Consider the following 13,663-nt stretch of genomic DNA (forward strand, 5'->3'; position numbering starts at 1 on the left):
GAAGGAAGGAAGGAAGGAAGGAAGGAAGAAAAGGAAAGAATATACATTCCCAAACCTTCTGTCTGCAAAAGCAGACACCACAGTGTAAGTTAATGCACTCTGGTCCTTTTCAGCCTGCAGCCACTGTCTAAAACAATACAGCTAAGTGAGATGTGACATTCTCCCGTTCATCTTATTAGGGCATTAAGTCTAAGGGGTAATTAAGATCATTTAAATGCAAACATCACTGTTTCATTGCTAATATCCTCCCAGATCATTCCCATCAGTTCTGTTTAATTAGAGGAGCATCACTCGTTGTTAATGATAACCTGACAGTTTTGTTTATTTGACAGGACAAAGCATAGAGTCTCATTTTGGGTAACAAGAACTGAACGTGAAGCATCAAACTCTAGGTCACAAAGATGACTCAGCTCTTGGACCTGAGACATTGTACCTGGAAAAGTCTACCACTTGCTCACGGGGTTAATTCAAGAATCATTTCCTAGGCTCCTCACTTTGTGGGACAGCTTTTTGCACAAAAACATACAGAAAACAAACTAAGAAAAAAAAAATCCGTAAGAAAGTAGAAGAAAAATCAATCCCTCCCAGGGTCTTAAAATGGGTCTCCTAAGGACTGGGATAAATGCCATAAAGGTCCCCTTGCCCTGTCAGGGAAGCAAGCAGCAGAGGCAAAGGTGGCGTACCTCCGCCTCTGGGGTGACGGGGCGCCATCGTGAGAATCCTCACTGCTAAGCGCTCATTAGAACAGAGAGGACCTTGTGAGTTTTCCTTTCAGAGGAAATGAATATGAGTTGAGATCACTCAACTCTAATCCACCCTGTACCTCAGGGCGAGCCTCTGGGCAGCACATGCCCGGTTTAGGCAGCAGGCTATCATGGCCCCGCGTGTCATCCCTAGTGCATGCTGGGGGTGGAAGAGCTCCCAACGCCTTGCTAATCCCGTGTGGGGAAGGCCAAGGTACAGAGTTTTACTTGATTGCATAAAATGTAGAGCTATTTTCAGCTTCTGAATCATCATTCTGGCTGTTTCACCAGCCTTAAACCATATTACAACCCTTTAAAAATATCTTTCCTATGCCATTTTCACGTATTTTCACACAAGCAAACACTTAAAGTAACCCTGGTAAGTTTCAAAGAGATGAAACCATGACATGGAAGAAAGAAAAAAAAAAAAAACAACAAAAAAAGAGTTTTACAAATATTTGCAATTTCAAACGGTCCCCATTGCAGTGGTGGTGGGTCAGGCCCTACACCTTCTTCTGTGATCGTCAAGCCCTTTATAAAAACCCCGGACAATTAACACTTAGCAGGACTTCAGTGCCTGAGGAAACAAATCGATTTTGTTTTAGTCACACTTCTAAGAGAGGAGAGACATTAAATAATGGAAATAAAAAAGCTGCTAACTGATATAGGAAGAACCTAAGCTATTTCTGTAATAACTCCACTGGGACTTATGCTGGATATTATAAAAACAGGATGTTTTGTTTGTTGTTCCTCATGAACGACTACCAAACCAAGATAAGACTACAAAACACATCAAAATTACAAATCTATGTGAAGTTTCTAGTACCAAAAAAGCCAGATGGAATTTTTATTCATGTATTTAAAATTTTTGCTCCATGTGGGATGACCTCTGGAAACATGCTTCTTGTTCTTATGAATGCCAAAAGGGAAACAATTACATAACATAATTCTGCAATGGTCCAGCATCCCAGTGCAGAGAACTTAATCTTCAATACCGGATAGTCACAGATGAGTCTTCACTGCTAAGACTTCTTATTTTTTAAAATTAGCATGGATTAATTCATGGTATCTGGATACCTGTTTCATTTCGGTAGAAGCTAATCCCAACAATATAAGGATTCCAATAACAAACTGTTTCTAATGTTCCTTCAATGCAACATGATGAAGCTATCAGTACGCAAGGATGAACTTAATATTAGTGCCTTATGGATACGTACCAGCACACCCAGATATACAATATTAATTGTGTGTAGGGGGGAGGGAGAGAAGGATGGAACAGGAGGGATGGTTATCATCTCTATAACTGAAATCATGGTTTTTCATTACTTTTTGCCTAAGCCAACAGAAGCATACATATCATGCCCTTATCCTGACCCACAAAGTGCTGTTTGAGAAGGTAGAATAAATGAGAGGAAGTCCATATAGGAAATATTTGCACCTAAATATTCTCCCAGGCAGATAGCTGAGTTCTGCTCTGTGCATTCATTTTTTTTTTTTTTTTTTTGGAGTAGCTGGGAAAGTCACTCAAAACACTTCACCTGCAGCCATAATCCCATGAATGAGTCTCCATTCAAACCAAGTCCAAGCACCAAGTCAACCATGAGTCTCGGAAGGAAATAAACAGAAACTTCTTTTACTCTCTGAGGTCCTAGAGCCTACAATGAATCAATAAGGCTGATGGTTTCAGTTCTTATAAACTACAAAAAGTATCTTTTTAATATCTAACCACTTACAAACTTTTCTGCCTGGTGAAATAAAAATTTTGTTTCCTTTCTCAATATCTATAATTTACTACTTCTGCCATCTGTTTGCATATTCAACCACCATTTTTTTTAAGATTTTATTTTTAACTAATCTCTACACCCAAAGTCGGGTTTGAACTTACAACCCTGAGATCAAGAGTCACATGCTCTACCAACTGAGCCAGCCAGGCAGCCCTCAACATCATTTACTAAGCACTTAATCACACACAGCAGGCACTGCGGCGCATCAAAAGGTACACAAATGTGGTTTCTGACCTCAGTGAATATCTGACTTACAGGCAGGATGAAAAGTGCGATAGTAGAAGTTACAATAGGGCCAAAAAAAAAAAAAAAAAGAAGTTACAATAGGGCCCCCAGCAACGGGTGGGCGTCAAGAAAGGGCTGAGGGTGGACACACCTGAAATGGATCTGGAGTAATCAGCAGAAGCTTGCCACGGTAGACAAAGAGAAAAACAAGTTTGGGAGGAAATAGGGCATATTCACTTTTAGAACAAACTGGGTTTGAGGTACCTTAGACACATTCAAATAGAAATGTCCAGGCAGACATGTGGATACAGAGCCCACAGGACACGTGAGCTGAAATCCCAGTTTGGAACACCATGAGGGTCACCAGCATTTAGAGCTGATCCTTAAAACAATGGGCTTGGGTACACAGTTTGGGGAATACAGAAAGAAGAGGCCCAGGGGCTGTACTTTGGGGAAAGCCACAAAGACAGGGCATGTGGGAGGGCTGGGAACAGAGGTAGGGCAGCAGGTCCCAGTGTCACAGGGCCACGCAGAGAAATCTTTAAATGATAAACAGAGTCAAATACAAATCAATGGTAGGTCAAATAAGTCAAGGACCTAAAAGATTTCGCTGAATTTCAAAATTAATAGGTTCCTGATATTCCTTGCTAAAGCAGGTGGCCAAAACCATGATGCAGTTGAGATAGGTAAGGGAGAAGCTAGAAAAGCCATTAGGATTATTGGTTCTAGTTTGTTTGTTTACTGTCAAAATGGAAGATATTTGAGCATGTTTAATTTTCCAAGTTGAGAGATCTTTTTAATAGCTATGGCCCTGGGGAGGGAAAAGAAAAAGTCCTAACATTTTACCGGATTAAATGTTGGCCACAGTGGAGAGATATAATTCAGACTTCACTGTGTTAAAGTAAAATTTCAGATTCTCAACAACTAACTATAACTACTAATGGGGATTTATTGATTTAGGAAGCCAAAAAGAATCAGTAAGAAACCATACAAAACTGGAGAAATCTTAAAACTTCTAAAAGGCAAAGGTAAACTTTGATAATAGAACTTGCAAGCTGAACAAAACTTTATAGATCAACCATTTCAAGCTCTTATTTGAAAACAAATTTTAAAGCAATGCAATAATAACACCTTCCATTGGGAAATATCAAAAACAAATTTAAATTGTGCAAGATGAAAGAAATTGCTCATAACAAAGAGGAGGCACAAACTAGCCTGTTTCAGAAACTTTCAAACATTGGATTCAGCCATCTTGATAGGAGGCGATAACTAAGCCTGGTGATTACAAGTTATTATTAATGAGCGTACCAAGAAAATTTCTGAAGCGACATCCTGAAGAATCCACTGACCTCTCACACACTTAGCACCTAATAACTAACTCTTCCTGCTCACAATGGGGTCACGCCCCAAGGTGGCTTTCACCCCTTGTCTCAGGACAAGGAAATATCTGCCTTGAAAAAGAGCAAACAAGGAATGATACCAAGTGAAAAATGTAGTTTTACAGTGTAATGGTTTGTGTAGTGTGATTATAACTGAAAACCCAGTTTTATTCATGTGATGAAAAATTTAGGAAAAAGTGCTTCTTCAGAACTTAAAAAGTGACTTATCAAATTGGTTTCTGGAAAAATATAAAAATAAGAGCGGTTCTTTTAGTACTTCTTTTTCAAAAGTTTTCCAACTCCCTTTGTCTTTATGTTTTAAGTAAGAAATGAGAAAAAAAAAATCACCAAGAGGAAGCAACTTTATCAGGCCTGAAATAAATAAAGTCTGGTAATAGGATCTGACTCCCAGCCAAGAGTGGGGTCCACCTGCCCTTGGTCTGGCAAGGCTTAGGATTGTGGCTCTTTCACATTTAGACACACACATATACACCAAGCATTATCTCATTTCTTTATGAGATGTAGCAGATAGTTGGCAACCTAGACTCTGTTTAGACTGCTCTGATTTCCATAAAAAGGAAGCTTAAAAGTTTGGGCTTACTACTGAAAACATGAAGAAAATGAACAATCTGGAAATAGTAATGGAGTTTGAAACAATCAGCACATAGAATGATTAAAAAATAATCAACATTTACTAGATCCTTGTGTTTCAGTAACGTGCTAAGTAATTTATGTGTATTTTCTCATTAAATCCTTTATGAGGCAGGCACTAATATTACCTCCCTTACAGACGACTTGAGGCCCCAAGTTTAAGGAACTTAGCCATTGCCTCACAGTAAGGGCTGAAAATGGTCTTTTAATCCAGTGAGTCTGACTCAAAACCAGTGCTTTTGAAAACATATACATAGTAGCAATATAAAAAAGATGCTTGATCTGAAGAAATCCAAGTACCCAGCAATTGTTCGCACTCAGTTTTCAGTTTCACTCATGATTTTGATCTGGCAAATGAACCACCAGTGCCAAACCAAAGAAAGTTTAATATATTGAGCCATTCCTCTTACTTACTCTCTACACTGGTAGGACTGAACCACATGGCATGTTTCAGGTGGGTCAACCACGTCTGTCTACAACAATGACGGAACACTTTCACACTTAGAATGAAGGTCACTGCTCTAAATTGGGCAACCAAATCAAAATTTTTCTTATTCAGCTCAAGAGTACTCTTTTACCCAGGTCATTGTCCTAATTTACTTTGGCACTGAAAAGTGTTTATTACTATAAAGTAAGACTAAAATTGATGGGTCTGGAGTACTTCATATGCCTATGTTCCGGTTAATTCTGGAGAGCATTCCATGCTCTCCTTCTCCAGGAAATACAATATTTCTTTGTTCTTAAATAAAAGCCACAAATTTCCAAAAAAGAAATAAAACTTCACTACATGATATTCTTTTAAGTTGTGTTTTAACTCCATTATTGGGAAATGTCTTTAATTTCTCTATCAAAAAAATTATGCTTTTCTTTTTAAAGATTTTATTTATTTATTTGAGAGAGAGAGTGAATGAGAGATAGCACGAGAGGGAAGAGGGTCAGAGGGAGAAGCAGACTCCCTGCTGAGCAGGGAGCCCGATGTGGGACTCGATCCCGGGACTCCAGGATCATGACCTGAGCCGAAGGCAGTTGCTTAACCAACTGAGCCACCCAGGTGCCCCCAAATTATGCTTTTCTTATAAAATGTTCATGATGAACTCTTTTTCCCCCCTCATTTATTCAGTCATTCACTCAACAAACAACAGTTGTGTACTCCCAAAGCCATGGCTCTTGTCCTCATGGAACTTAGGGGCTAGTGAAGGACAGACACTGAAAACACATTGTTACTGTGTAGACCCTATAAAAAAAAAAAAAAAGGCAGGCCATGAAATCAGATAGCTGTGTAACAGTATTTGAGAAAGGCAACTCTCGTCTAAGTGTACACAATTTAAAATGCGGAAGCTAAGCATCCCTCCTGTCATGATCTGAAGTCTCAGTTTTAGAGGTGGTTAAAACAGACACATGTTAAATCCACTACAACTATACTTTCAAAACTGGTAAATGTCCCTGAGCACCCAGAATCCAATTTGGAAATCATCAGTACAGATGATCTAGAAACTTCCCAAAAGAAGTCACTGGCCACCATTCTCTTATTCTAGATTTATCACTGAGTCTAACATACCAATTTGTGCAAGTTGACAAATTTAGAGAGAAAGGCGGTGGGGGGGGCAGTCAGCATGATCAGAATTGCAGAAGACCCTTTCAAGTCTTAGAGTAGCAGTCTTTTCCACTGTACCTGTCTAGTCTGAAATGATAAACATCTGTATCTTTGACAAACTTGATGTAAAAATTTGTTATTTGATATAGAAACAAAAAGTAACATATATTTGTTCTTATCTTTTAATTAAACTCCCCCTTAGTTTAACTGCATATGCATACAACATTTATCTTTTCTTTTACTCCTTCTAGAACCTGCTAAGATTTCAATTGTTTTGTTATTGATTTCCTTCAGTTGGTATCTCAGTCCATAGATTAAGGTGTTTGTCTTTTCCACCTTTGGCAGACTTAAGGCAGACTAGTCCATTTGGTAAAGATTATCTACAAGAGCATGGCCAAATGGAATCCAAGGAGACTGCCAGATATCTATTTTTTCCACATCAGAGAAGCAAACCCTAGATGGTCCAGTTTGTCTGCCCTCCAAGTCTGGGATTTAGGGTGGGAAGTCCCAACAGACGGGAGAGTCCAAGCTGCCTACTTGAAGGTCTCCTTGTGGATTTGGTGAAGAACTCACTTGGAAGGGACACAAGCTGGATTACTACACCTCATCTTCCAGCCTGCCAAAGTGGTTCCTTCTTAAAATAAGTCATATTCCCAAAGTTCGCTTTTATGCTTATTACTTGAAATTTGGAACGTCTCCCTCTAGAACCAGAGTCACAAATAGTGATTGGCATCCCAGGCTAGCCTAAGGCGATGTAACAGGGATACTACAGAACCTAGTTCACCTACATGTCAAAGTTTTTATGTGGAAAAAATAGTCATACTGAGGACTTGAGTCAATAGGATATGAAACTACCCCTCACTTTTTCCTACATGGTCCATAAAAGTCTAGGTCGGACCCTAAGAGGTAAATAATAATGTAAGAACAGCAAGACACATTCTCCAGGGGCAGAGTGATGGCTCGGGGGCATCAGCAGGGAGAATCTTGGTGGCGCTAGTCTTTCACAAAGGCAGCAGAGGTGGTCTGGTCACTAGTAGCGACTGAAGTGGCAGGCGAGTGGAAGAGAAAAGCTGGCCCTGAGAATAGGTCAATCAGAAACTTGAACAGTGGTGAAAAGGAAGTGTCCTCAAGCTGAGGGCAAGAGGAAGAGAAAGGGAATTCCTGCCACAAACCAACAGGGGAAATCCCCTGGTTTGGGTTGCTATTCACTCAGTCACAGGGCTAGGAATATTCATCATTTAGTCATTTAACCCTCCCAAATCTTACTTTCCTTCTCTTAAGGCTCTTCAGGTCAAGCTTCCTGTTGTCAATGAAAATCTGCTTCAGGCTGGCAGATGTGCAATGCTCCTCAGATTGGCTGTTCGTCTGCAGAGGTTCTGAATCAGAGTGATTTTGCCCTCCAGGGGACACTGGGCAACGTCTGGGGTTGTTTCTGGTTATCACGACTGGGTGGGGGGGGTGCTACTGTCATCTAGAAGGTAGAGACTAGGGATGCTGCTTAATATCCTACGATGCACAGGACAGCCCCCCACACCAAAGAATCATCCATCCCCAAATCTCAACAGCACCACATTGAGGAAGCTCTAACTTCGTAGCTGGGCTACGGTAACTTTGTTACTTGTTACTGCGCTCTGCACTCAGGATGTGTCTGAGCAAGTGCTTAGAGCACACAGATCCTGCAGATTATTCAAACTCCATTGTGGAAATCATGCTCGACTAAGAGAAATCCTACAGTCAACATCATTCTTCAGAATTAACGGAGTATGACACCTGAGTTTTAACCAGAGACATACAATCAAGAGACTATGGGACTATGGTAGCACCAGGGTCAGGCTGCAGCTTCCCAGAGCACGGTGCTGTGCAAGCTCCCACATGAAGGCAAACCCTGCCACCAATGCCACATCCTGCTGCTTAAGCATCCCCATCAACAACGGCTGTATTCCTCACTCAGCAGCCAATGCCAACCCGGGAGGGTCAGCTAGCTCCCGAAACAATCCTCTCCCCCCGGGGAAACTGTTTACTGGGCAGGATGTGTGAAAGACGACGAAAGCAGGGTCACTAATCAGGGCACAAGTCGTTCCGTGACCAGGACGGGGGACAGAAGCTTTCTCTGCTCCTCTCCTTCTTCAACGGAACAGAGAAAGAGTTGGGCTTAGTCATCTCCAGTCTCCCCTTCAATCCCCACTGCCATGAGCTGTTTTCTTCCCAGATGGTAATGAGAAGGGGCCTGCTCCAAAGAAAGTCGGAAAAGGCGACCTGGTGAAGCCCTCTGCCGTGAGGGCTCCCATGGTGGGATGTCTGTGAACACAGCAGACGAACCACCCAGGCAGTAAGCAGTCCCACAAGAGAAGCCTTTTCCAACAAAAGCGAAAAATGGCCCCAAGCTTGACAGAGCAAGTCTCCGTTGAGCTCCAGGCTGTATTAGAAAGGATGATGGTAAGAAATCAAGGAACAATCTCCATGTGTGCGCAGCGGGTAAAGGACTAATCATTACACTCTGGCCTCGGCAGCCACAGCCTCCTGCACAGATAGCCATCACCTCCCGAGCACCCTCTGCTCATTAGGAAGGACAGAGCAAGAGTACAGTGCGTTTTTAGCCATGTCTTTATAATAAAAATCGCAGACAAAAGCAAAATGGGAAAGCAACAACACCACCAATTTGAGGAGACTTTAGATGTAATGGGCAAATACTTTCCGTATTTACATCCATTTTTGGTAGAGACCCAGATTAGTTCTAGTTCTAGGGAATTGCTCAGCAGGACTGAATCATCTGCTGGGAGAGTTTCCATTCACTGTTCTACTACCATAAGAAAGGAGGCTGTTTTCCTAAGTGTCTCCCCTACCTCCGCCCCCCTCCACCAAGATATTTATGCCATGCTTCTAGAAATTCATATGCTTAGTGTGGCTATTTAAAAGTAACAGTGTCAAAGACATACTCAGGCCCTATCAAGTAGGAAAGTAAAAGACTATATTTCTAGTCCTCAAGATTTTAAAAATCTGAACATGAAAGCTCATTAAAAATATGCCATGGTGGGGCATATGCAAGAAGAAGTGGGACTAATAAAAATCTATTTTTCCACCCTCTCAACTTTATCACAACTTCCCAGGGCTATGTTTTTCCAGCAGAAACACCGGGATTTGAATACGTGTTTGAAATAGGAGGCCTTTGGATAAAGCAGGTTTGTTTTCTGGATTTGTTTTTTGTTTTGTTTTATTTTGTTTCAGGAAGAGCTGGTACTTTTTAAAAACACCTGCCATATGCATTTGCGAGTCCTGGACAACCACCATCTCACGACTTTTTGCCACATGCTGTTGAGGGGGAAATGGCAGGTACTCTCACTCCATTTCACTAAGAAACAGACAGTAAGGGGTTACACATAGGAACCCTTTCCATCCCCTCCTCCCAGTTCTACCTCCTGCTCCATATTACTATCTCAAACTCTCTCCCCAAGCCACCCCAAGAGAAAGGAGGGAAAAGAATCCCCTTCAACTCCTGTCACTGCCATTGAAAGACTGCAGAACTCCAGTGCTTTTCTGGTAAAATGAAAGGGCAGATGCCAAGAGTTTGAGTTCCCTTTCACTGCAAAGAACTCTAACATGGCCAATGTGCTACAAAAAAAAAAAAAAAAAAAAATCAATAGCAGTAATGATTGCCTTTTTTGGAGCGGCCGGGCAGTCAGCTGGACAGGGGGCATTGCTAAGCCCAGGCACACTGCCTGGATCAAGCCCCACAAACAAGCTTCACAATAGAGAAGCATGAGTAATTTACTTATTAAAGAGATAACTGTAAAGTCTGATACAAATGGACAAGTGTAAATCCTTCAATGCACAGACCAAATGCTTGGCTTGGCGACCATTTAATGCAATGAGCAATGAAATCTAGGTTATGTTACTCAACTTCTAAAAGTCTAATGCCCCTTTTTTAGCCTTAAAAAGATGACCGCTCCACATGGGCAAAGAAACGGCCTGCAAGGGAGAGCTCTTGGGGGGCTCCCTGATTACACTGAACCCACACAGGAAGTTGAGGGGAAACCTCTGTGACTAGTCTGTACTAACCTGGTCTTCCGTGTATGAACACGGGGCAGATAAGGGAACTACTCCATTTCAACTTGGCTCTAAAGCATTTTACATTCTTCAGAACAACAAAAATCTAATGAATAATTGCCCAAACAATCCCTTCTGTGATCATTTTCCCCCCATATTGTTCAGAAATGCAGCGGTGATGGTGCATTTCTGAGATTCTGAGAACAAGAGACAACACCTCTGTGATCTCAATTTTACATTTGAAATTGTTCTTTCATTGCCACCAACCAGGAAACATAAGCCAAAAATAAAGAGGTCTAAAACACAGTTAGAAAGTGGAGCTTGAGTTAATGAGCAAATTAGAAAAAATATTATGTCACTTGCCATCAAATGTTATCTGTCAACTGAAAACGAAAATCCAAAGAAAGAAAGGTTTCAAACAGTCCTTCTACAATAAGCTATTGTATGGTTCATAGGTCTGGGTCATTCACAACTCCCGGAAATAGCTGCATGTTCGCCAAATGCTCTTATTTTGTATGTTCTCACGGGCTTTCGGGACTTGTGCAAATTGTTTTCCAAGCACATCCGGCCATAATGACCAGGTTACTACTGATAATTATGCTTGCCTGTCTATAGGTTTGTCAGCTAAAGAAATCCACAGACGGCTGTCATAATGAGCAGAAATCTACTTCTGGCACAGCTGGGCTGACCACAATGCATTAGAAAAACAACCCTCTTTGCAATAACCAGTTCTGGGCATCACTGGTTAAAAAAGACTAGTTTCCTGTTTTTCTCAAAAACTTCAGAGTGTGGGTATTGCTATTTTTTACCCCACCCACATCTTTTCTCTTTAATTGTTGAAGATTTGGTGCTGTAAACACCTAATCATGGGCATTTTTTTTTTATATTATAGCTCAGGGTTTAATTTTAGGTCAGATTAATCCTTTCCAAGCCAGAGTCTGCCCTGTGCCAAGGTGTGGGGAGGAGAGAGAGCTGGGGGAACTGGGTTGGGGGCTTCAGGAGGAAGGGAGCATCCCCCTGAAAATGGGATCTCAGTCCAGGCTTGGGCTACACCCCACCATCCTATGGCTGGGACCAGAACCAGGAGGAGCTGGACAATGGTTGGTTCAGGTTGGCTAAACCTGGCTGGAGTCTGGTGGCCTTAATACTGGCACAAAGCAGCAAGTGCCCTGCCTGACATATCATCTCAATTATTCTAAGCTACTCCCCTTCCTCACTTTGAAATGTTAATTCCTTTCTTTCCAGGAGAGATCTAAGGACTCAAATGCAGTGCGTATCATCACAGGAGCGGCTGCTTCTTCTGCCTGACCCCATAAGGGGTCACCTTCTCCCATACCCTCTCTCCACCTGGTTAACACACATACACACAGAGCGTGTGTGCTAGTAAGGCTGACATATATCTGTCCCCCATACCAGGACAAAAGCTTCTCCGAAGAGGCAATAATGCTTTGTTTACCCCTTGTATCTCTGACACATGAATAGTGCCTGGAAAATAGCAGATGACTGATTAATACTAGCTGAGAATGAACGCCCCCACCCCACACACTGTTAATTCATGACCACCTTTAGCTCACTTCCTACCCCCGTGTGCCCAACTCTGTGGAAACCCTCATCCACTGTACTGTAGTTTGTTTGCTTCCACCTTTCTTATGAACCCAGAGCTCCTGGAGATGGAAACTGCACCCTGCTCAGGACCTAGCATATAACAGGTGTTCAATAAACATCTGCTGAATGGTGTTAAATGAATCACCTGTGATTCCTAAATAGGGGGCAGGGCCAGTACAGACACTGTAGAAATATAAAACGGAGTAAAACACAGATTTCTATCTATAATTTTTTCCTTTACCCACACGTTAGCTTTTGGTCACTACTAGAAAAGTCTGGGATATTTCCTCAATCAACAGCATCAGCTCAAAGGCAAGGCAATAAGAATTAAGCTGCATAAACTTGTCAAAACAAGAACCAGAGAAAAAAAAATTTCAAAGGAAGTTGAAAACAAAATGTTTATTGCTGTCCTGCTAGGCAAGAAGTTGAGGTAATATCCTCTGAAAGTCACTGAAGGGAAAGGATGCTAACCAAAATCAAATCTTCATTTTGGTTAAACTTCACAATAGGGAAAATGTAAACATTTTTTCCTCCTATAGATTCTCCTTTTAAAAGAAAGGCAGAAATTCATCAAAGGCCTCTCTATCCCCTCAGACCTTCTAAATTTTTTCTGAACTGTAAAAGGGGTAAGAAAAACTCTGAGCCACAATTATGCGCTGACTTCACATGATTCCCATAATGTTAAGAAGAACCAAGAAGACAAAAATTTAAATGAGCAGAAGTAAATTTATAGTGTTTATCATCTGTTTCAAGATTTTTAAAAATTATTTATATGTACACTCATATTGTAAAGTTCTACAAGCTGTCTGTTACTGTCATGACTAGCCCTGGGAGTAGGCCTTATTCCTAACAAATTTTGCAACTTCTCTAAGTAATGAATGGACTTTTTAAGATGAGGTAAATCCTCTTTGATTCCTATGTGCTTCATTTAACTATGAAAAAAAAAAAAGAGAAACAGAACTTAAGTCAACCACCATTTCACAGAAGACTTGGATCAATTTTCAAGGAAATTAAAAAGCTACTTAGTGCATGCATACATCAGATGACTGAAAAACACAACGGAGCCACATACCAACAGTGACACATGAAGGCAATAAGACAGCATATTCAAAGGCTTAAGTGCATTCACAAAGGAAAATGTTGGTTAGAATAACAAAGCCTCTTTGCTTCTGTATGTTTGGAAATAAACATGATCATTGTTATATTTTGTTCCTAAGGAACAAAATCTTTCCCTACTCATTGACAGATCAGTTAAAATGACCTTCCCCAATATTAATACTCACATGATTGATCACTAAGAAGCAATGTGCTAATAATGACAAGCTCTAAAATATGTACTATAGGCTTGAGATGAATAAACCATAGTTTCTCTGTATGAAAAAAAAATGGAATGCCATGTTTCACATAAATCAAAGGTCAAATGCAAGAACATTTGATGTTTTGATTTGATACAACATGACCAATCCAACAAAATAATTCTGTTTCTTCTAGCTGTCCTTGGATAAAACAGAACAGCACCATACAAATAACACAAATTTATAAAAGACATACACATTTTGCAATCAGGCTGATGCAAAAAAAAATTAACATTCCGAGAAATAGATCTTTTGGCTTTCTTTCCAACTCATTAATAAATGT

The 13,663-nt window shown here is 40.8% G+C and overlaps 1 protein-coding gene across 6 annotated transcripts in view; it reads right to left on the bottom strand.

The window, feature by feature from the left end:
- HIVEP2 (HIVEP zinc finger 2) overlaps positions 1 to 13,663 on the bottom strand; it is a 204,760-nt gene that overhangs the window by 100,208 nt on the left and 90,889 nt on the right. The window contains exon 1 of one of the 6 annotated variants that reach the window (XM_025866146.2): positions 7,643 to 7,793. The exons of the other annotated variants lie outside the window; for them this stretch is intronic. The gene's annotated coding sequence lies outside the window, so the exon portion shown is untranslated. Of the gene's footprint in view, positions 1 to 7,642; positions 7,794 to 13,663 lie in introns of those variants that run through there. 6 annotated transcript variants of the gene reach the window in all.

The sequence above is a fragment of the Callorhinus ursinus genome, unplaced genomic scaffold (assembly GCF_003265705.2).
Source record: "Callorhinus ursinus isolate GAN/ISIS: 27379988/994484 unplaced genomic scaffold, GSC_fseal_2.0 scaffold6, whole genome shotgun sequence".
Taxonomy (NCBI): Eukaryota; Metazoa; Chordata; class Mammalia; order Carnivora; family Otariidae; genus Callorhinus; species Callorhinus ursinus.